Source organism: Sorex fumeus, unplaced genomic scaffold, assembly GCF_029834395.1.
Source record: "Sorex fumeus unplaced genomic scaffold, SorFum_2.1 ptg000035l, whole genome shotgun sequence".
NCBI lineage: Eukaryota > Metazoa > Chordata > Mammalia > Eulipotyphla > Soricidae > Sorex > Sorex fumeus.
This window is the reverse complement of record NW_026606092.1, coordinates 74981-82094: the sequence shown is the minus strand read 5'-3', so window position 1 is coordinate 82094 and position 7114 is coordinate 74981.

Genomic DNA, 7114 nt, shown 5'->3' with positions numbered 1-7114 from the left:
GGACTTTTTATTAAATTAAACTTTATGTTTTCTTTTGAAAGTACAGTTGTACTCTTCCCATTCCTCCTTGTCCTTTTTGCCTTTTCAAGTAGGGGTTGTTCCGGTTTGTTCTGTTTCTTATATTCTCTTCCTCTTGGTTTATAACATTATTCTATGAGTTAGGGGAAGTGATCTTCCTTAAGAACTTAAATTCTGTTTCATAGATTCTCTATTTTTCTGTCAGGGGGTTACTTTTCCTCACTTATCTATTTCGTGAGAAAGCATTGTAAAGATGCAGAAAGTCTCCTCTTTAAGTAAATTCCTAATGAAATATAGTTTCTATCTCAAGACCAGTTTTGTGGGGTATTTTTTCCTACTGTGTTTGAATTTGGGGTGAGTAAAATCAAACTCAATTTTTTTTTTTCTTTTTTGCTTTTTGGGTCATACCCAGCGATGCACAGGGGTTACTCCTGGCTCTGCACTCAGGAATTACTCTTGGTGGTGCTCAGGGGACCATATGGGATTCTGGGAATCGAACCTGGGTCGGCTGTGTGCAGGGCAAACGCCCTACCTGTGCCCCCAAACTCAATTTTTGACTCCCTTGTCTGGTGGTTTCAGGACTGGACCATGGGCAGTGGCGATGACAGTGGGTCCTGTAGCATGAGCGCTTCTCTCAAAGAGCTGACGTGCCTGGGGTGTGTCTTGTGTCCCTGCCCTGCCTACGCAGCTCCACCCCAGGTGCCTCAGATTCTCTGTGTGCTGGAGATTGCCTGGCTCTGTCGGTAAACATTTAGAAGCTGCTCATTTCCCTTTTGACTATTTAGTTGGCTGGCTCAGTCACTACTCAGCCCCCATTTAATTTTCTCTGGCAGTTACAGCTCTTGCAATTTCAGCATAGTCTCTTCCCTCAGACTGATCTCATCAGGAAGGCTTGAAGGGATAACTGTGGAAATGGCTGGACATTGGAGCCATGTCTGCTGCCATGTCAGCATCTTGCTAGGCAAGTATCAAGCTATAAATTGGCTCTAAGGCTCAGGGTCTCATCAGCATCGGAAATCCATCGCCTCTTGTATGTCTGACCAAGTTATGTGAACATGACTTCTGTTAATGGGAGTAGAATTCAGTTGCCCTGATTTTTTCCTTTCTCTTTCCCCACTCAAATTGCTTTCATAAGACCAGTGGACCCAGTGACTAAAAATAAATTTGTATAAGCCACTTTATTCATTCAATATTAATTTATTTCTCCCCCCCCAACTTTATGATTTTTGTATCTGTTACCAAGGAGACTGAGTCCCAATGTACCATTTTGTGCTAATAAATCTCTGAGGCCTACCTTTCTTTCACTGTGTTCCTTCCAGCTCAGTTTGACGTGACCTATGTGATAGAGATGATAAATGAAAGAATTCAGAGTGGCCAGATAATAACTCTAGACTCTGAGGAAATGAGAAACTAGGAAATGAGTTATACTGTTGCCCTCAATTTTTTTCTGGATTTGCAGATCAGGCACTTCTGAAAGAGCTCAGGTATGGTAGTATTCCGGGGCTACCTGGGCCATACCCTGTGGTGCTAGTTGGGGTGTACTATCTTGGGGATTTGACCTAGGGCCTCACATATACAAGGCATGTGCTCTACCATGTGAGTCACATCCCTAGCCCCCTGAATGATTTTGTTGTCCCAGAAAAAGATGATTTGAGATGAATATTTGTGTTAACAGTGGCTCCCAGTTGTGTACTTATAAAACTTTTCTTTGAGTAGCAATAGTTGAAGTAGGAGGAAAGGAAATTAAATGTCCTTTTTATATTCTTTTGGACTCAGGTCTGACATATGAGATAATACCTTATATTGAAATGCCAGGAATTTTATCTGAACCCAAGAGAAGACAGCCTGACAGATTTATTATGTCTCTATATTATATAGGCAATGAAATCAAATAATAAATGCAAAGGAGTTATTTCACAAGGCAAATGCACCATTGCTTCTATTTTGGTATAATAGAAATTATTATTTTTGTGGAAACCTATGTGGTTGTGGTAATTCTGTGGTGTTTCTTCATAGATTTTTGCATTCAGTTGCTGTTCAATTGGAGTCTAGATGGTTACATCCTTGAAAAGGTGTTTAGTGCCTTACCTGATGAAAACTAGTGTCTGCTGGGAATAAGAGCAGATTCATGGCAGAGTTAGTGCTTTAGCGGGTTGGGGATAGTCATGCAGTTTCCCCAAATGTTGGACTTTGGGCTTTTTCCCCACATCTCTTGTTACACTTGACAGTTACTTGAAAATGTTGAAATAGCCTTCTCTGAGCTTTCCTGCAGCACAGATTGGTGAAGAAACAGGTGTAAGGAATTATTACATAATTTTGGCCTGTGGGTAATGCCTTAGTGTTATTATTACTATTATTATTTTTAAAGTCGTTTAAAATAAATGTTTATGAATGTTTGAAAGGAACAAAATAATCAGGGATGGCTCTTTGCCATGGGTCTCATTTTCACTCTTTTCTGTAAGAAAAAAATAACGATGTCTTATTATATATTTTTTCATTTTTATTGTACAAGTTTGTAAGTATTCCCAATTTTAATAAAGTTTTATGGACTCTACAGTGGTTTCTCTTAATGAACATGTACTTTTCTTGTTTGGAGCCCTTGTTTGTAGGTAGTCGTCATTTAGCTCCTCAGTTTTCTTTCGCTAATGCTCTGCTTTGTGTGTTGTCTAGTTTCTTGTTTTTCTTTAACCCTGCCTTCCATCCTGGGTCTGTCTTGGTCTAAATCCTTCATTGGCCTGACTGATTTTCCAGTATGCCAGCTCTCTAAGGGGTATCTCAGGAATAGCAGGTGATGCCATTGTACTGTCTCAATAAAACAATATATAGGTTTTGTTCCTAGTTCAGGAACTCCCTTGTATTTCCTTTTTCTTTTGGGGTCTCCTCCCAAGCAGTGATCAGGTGGCCTGGGGCTGTTTCCAGTGATATTTGGGCAGACAGTTTAGTGCTAGGGCCCCACGATGCAATATTGCTCAGGCAGTGCTGGGCCCTCTCAGGGCAACGATGGCTGTGCTCAGAGGGCCTCCAGGGCTACACCTAGCAGTTCCCAGACACCTCCAGGGCTATACCTGGTAGTGTTTGGACCCTGTGTTATCTCCCGGGCCCAGTCTGTTTGGGAGTGGGAGTGGGAGAAACGACCAGAAGTGCTTGGAGGTTACTTCTTGGCCTTGTGCTGAGATGGGTAGTCTCTCTTGGGGACCGATGAGGTACCAGGGATTCGGCAACATGCAAGGCAAGTGTCTTCACCCCTGTACTATCTCTGGCCTCGCTCTCTTGCTTTTCCACTGTGTTGAAAAGACCTGTGGATTCAAGCAGTGAGATGCCTGCTAAGAGCTTTGTGTGGGTGGTAGAGGAACAGAGCTGTGGTGAGCATTAGGAACCATGGAATAAAAACTTTAGTTGTGTATAGCTTATGCAGAAGGGATTGTACTTTTTACGTTTTCCCTTTTTTTTTTTGCTCTGGGTATCATTGTAGCATTTACATTAAATCTGTACCTTTCTCTTTTCAGTTATTTACATTATAAGGAATTTCATGTCCAGTTTTGGAAGATAGTTAAAAAGGAAGGAAAGGATGTAGACGGTAGTGAATTTATGTTTATAAATGTATATTAATGACATCTTTTGATCTCCCTTTTTAAATTACTAGGTAATAAATATAGGTGATAATTAATGGTTGGATTAATAAAAACTTAAGATACTAATGGTTGAATCATTAAAAACACCTAACAAGGGGCTGGAGAGATAGCACAGCGGGTACGGCGTTTGCCTTGCATGCGGCCGACCCGGGTTCGATTCCCAGCATCCCATATGGTCCCCTGAGCACCGCCAGGAGTACAGAGCCAGGAGTAACCCCTGTGCATTGCCAGGTGTGACCCAAAAAGCAAAAAAAAAATCATGAGTTTTTTGGGGTTGGGGAGGTCATACAGGGGTTAAGATGCTTGCCTTGCACATGATGAAGCTTCTTTCAATCCCTGGCATCACTTATGGTCTCTTGAACACTGCCAGAGCCAGGAGTAAGCCCTGTGTACTACTGTGGGCATCCCACACAAATAAAAGGTTTGCTATATCATAGGGCTTTAGTAAGAATTAGTGTATTAAGCTGTTCTCAAATCTTACCTGGCAGGCTGGGGAGAGTCTTCAAAGGGCTGGAGCATGTTCTTTGCACTTGGGAGCCGTGGATTCAGTGCCTGGATCACATATTCCCTTGAGCGCTGCTCTGGGAATGCTAAGTACCCCTGGGAATGACCCCCATACACAAAATGTATTAACCAGAAATATAACCTCAGCATGCAGAAGAATTCTCATCAGGGGAATTTGTGAAAATTCGTACTTCTGATTCAGTAAGTCTAGGTTGGGGCCCAAGATTCTGCATTTCTATTGTTTCCAGATGTTTCAGATGCTGCTGCTTTGCGGACCTCACTTTGACGAGGAAGAATGAAAACCACTTTGCTCCTTTCCTGGAACATCATAGTAAATGCTAGAGAGCTGTGTTGTTGTGTTGTTTCTAATGATACAATATGGTTTGTGGAAGTCAGGAAGCCCCCTGGGATCTGGGAGATAACTCAAAGGGGAGCACATGCTTTGCATATGGGAACCCTGGTTCAGTCCTCAGCACCACATGGTCCCCCAAGTCTGTTGGGGTCTGCTGAGAGTAGCTCCTCAGCACCACTATGTGTGATCAAAGAGAGGAAAAAAGACTCTACCACTATCTCCCCCACTAATCTGCCATATCTGAAAATATCTGTGTTCATGTGCAGTAACATCTAATAGATTTTTTTTACTCACTTTTTAATAAAAAGTGAGTATTAGGGACAGGGAGATAGTACAGTGGGGAGGGCACTTGCTTTGCACGTGATCAACCTCCACATATGATTCCCTGAGCACTGCCAGGAGTGAACTAGCACAGAACCAGGAGTAAGCCCAGAGTACCACTAGGTGTAGCCCCCCACCCCCCAAAAAAAGTGAGTATGGAGGGTCAGGGATATGACTTAAGTGCTAGAGCACATGTTTTGCATGTGAAAAGCCATGAGTTCGATCCCTGGCACTGCATGGCCCCTGAGCATGACCAAATGTGGCCCCCACAATTAACATCAACAAAAAAGGACTGGGTATGTGACTCAGTGGTAGAGTACTTGCTTTGTGTGTGTGATGTACCAACACCAACACCACAAAAACATTAAGTGACCATTCCTGGAAGAACTAATGAGTGTGAACTGGTTTTATCAGCCTGTTGCCCTTTCAACTTTTATCAGAGTAGGCACCGAAGTACTCTAGGGTTGGTTTTTATTTTTTTGCCAGTTTTATTGGGTATAATTTACATACAATAAAGTTCATCAGTTTTAAATGTTGCTGACTTGGCGCCAGAGAGATAGTACAGCAAGTAGGGTGCTTGCCTTGCATGTGACCAACCCAGGTTTGATCCCTGGCATCCCATGTAGTTCCTGGAATCTGCCACGAGTGATCTCTGAGCACAGACCCAGAAGTAAGCACTGAGCTCTGATGGGTGTGCTCCCTCGCATTTTTGTTGTCGTTGTTGACTTCTGATAAATGGGGATGGTTGTGGCACCAATCACCACCACAGTCATGATTTAGAGGTGTTCCACCACCCCAAAATGTTCCCTACATCCATTACACAGACTAGATATTTTACTAGAGGAGAAATTTTTTTTTTTTTTAACCAGAGTGGAGGAAGATCAAGAAACTCTAGCTGCAATTTTTCCTGGGTAGCAGGCGGTCATAGTCCTTACCCCATAATGCCCCTTCCTCACTTGAGGAATGCTTTGACAGGTTTTGAAATCCCAGCTGACTCAGAAGTGTGTTTTATACCTTCTTTGTTTAGGCTGGCCCACTCATTCCTGGTCTTAGCACTCATTCTCAAGTACAGAGAACTCATCTTGAGCCTCAGACAAATCAAGAGTACTGGGTGACCCAGTTTAAATATACTCATGCCATTGTTTCTAAGCTTGCGTTCAATTCTTTCATTTTAGAGTTGCATCTCTCACATTGAAGGGTAGTGGGTGCTGACTGAGAGACTGGGTAGGCACAGATAAATCACAAAGTTGTAGGCAGTTGGAGATTTCCCTTGCCCTGGAGAACAGCAGACCTGAGTTCTGGTCCCAGCTCTGCTGGGATTGCTGCAGTAAGATCCTGAAAGTGACTTTTCTAGATCTGTTTCCTTCACTGTGAAAAAAACTATAGTTCTTTGTGCCTCTGACCCTGAGAACTGCTATGCCTATATGGAGGGTTATGTTCTGATGTCATATCCATTTAGCATTCTCTTTTCCTTGCCTTTCCCCCCTTCAAATGTATATGTATAGTTGATCAATAAATTATGTAAGGAAAGCTTGATAATGGAATTGCTGATTGGATAGGTTATGCAGACTGCTTCTCAGCAATGAGTTTGGACCTTGAACCAAGCAAGGCTGGGAGTTGAAGAACTAAGTATTATCTTCAGCTAAGTGGCTATGATTACCTAATTCTCTGTATGCACATGCCTGGGAGAGGGGATGGTGGGCAGAAGGAGCTGTTTAGGAATTTTCCTGGAAAATAGGATTTTACAAGCTTTTCACCTATTGGAGGCAGGGCTAGTGCCTAGGAAAGCCTCTCAGGTGCTTTCTTAGAGTGCTTGTGCTGAAGATTAAGTGGTAGTTGGGTTGGAACCTTTGGGTGATGGAGGATCGCATTCTGTTCTCACTTCTGCCATGGATTGTGTGGAACTCTGGGCCCTTTTACAACCTCTCAGAACCTTATCTGAACGTTCTTCCAGCTTTGCTTTTTAGTAGAGTGAGCATATGCGCAGTCTCCTCTGAGGGCAGTGTGGTTCAGTGATAGGATTGGGTGGGAGGTCAATGAAACCGAGGTCCACACAAATGCCGGATGCTAGTACTAACTTCAAGTAGACAGGCCAAAGATCAAACAGGGTCAGATTTATGAGAAAGAAAGTGGAGAGAACTTTGGGAATTTGACCTGCTTAATTTTCATAGTTATAATCATGAATCTCTTCAACTTCTACTAAGTAAGGGCTGGGGGAGTTTCCATTTCTGTGCTAGGAGGATACCCCAGCTTCTTTTCCTCTTGGAGCAAATTTCTGGCTTTTATT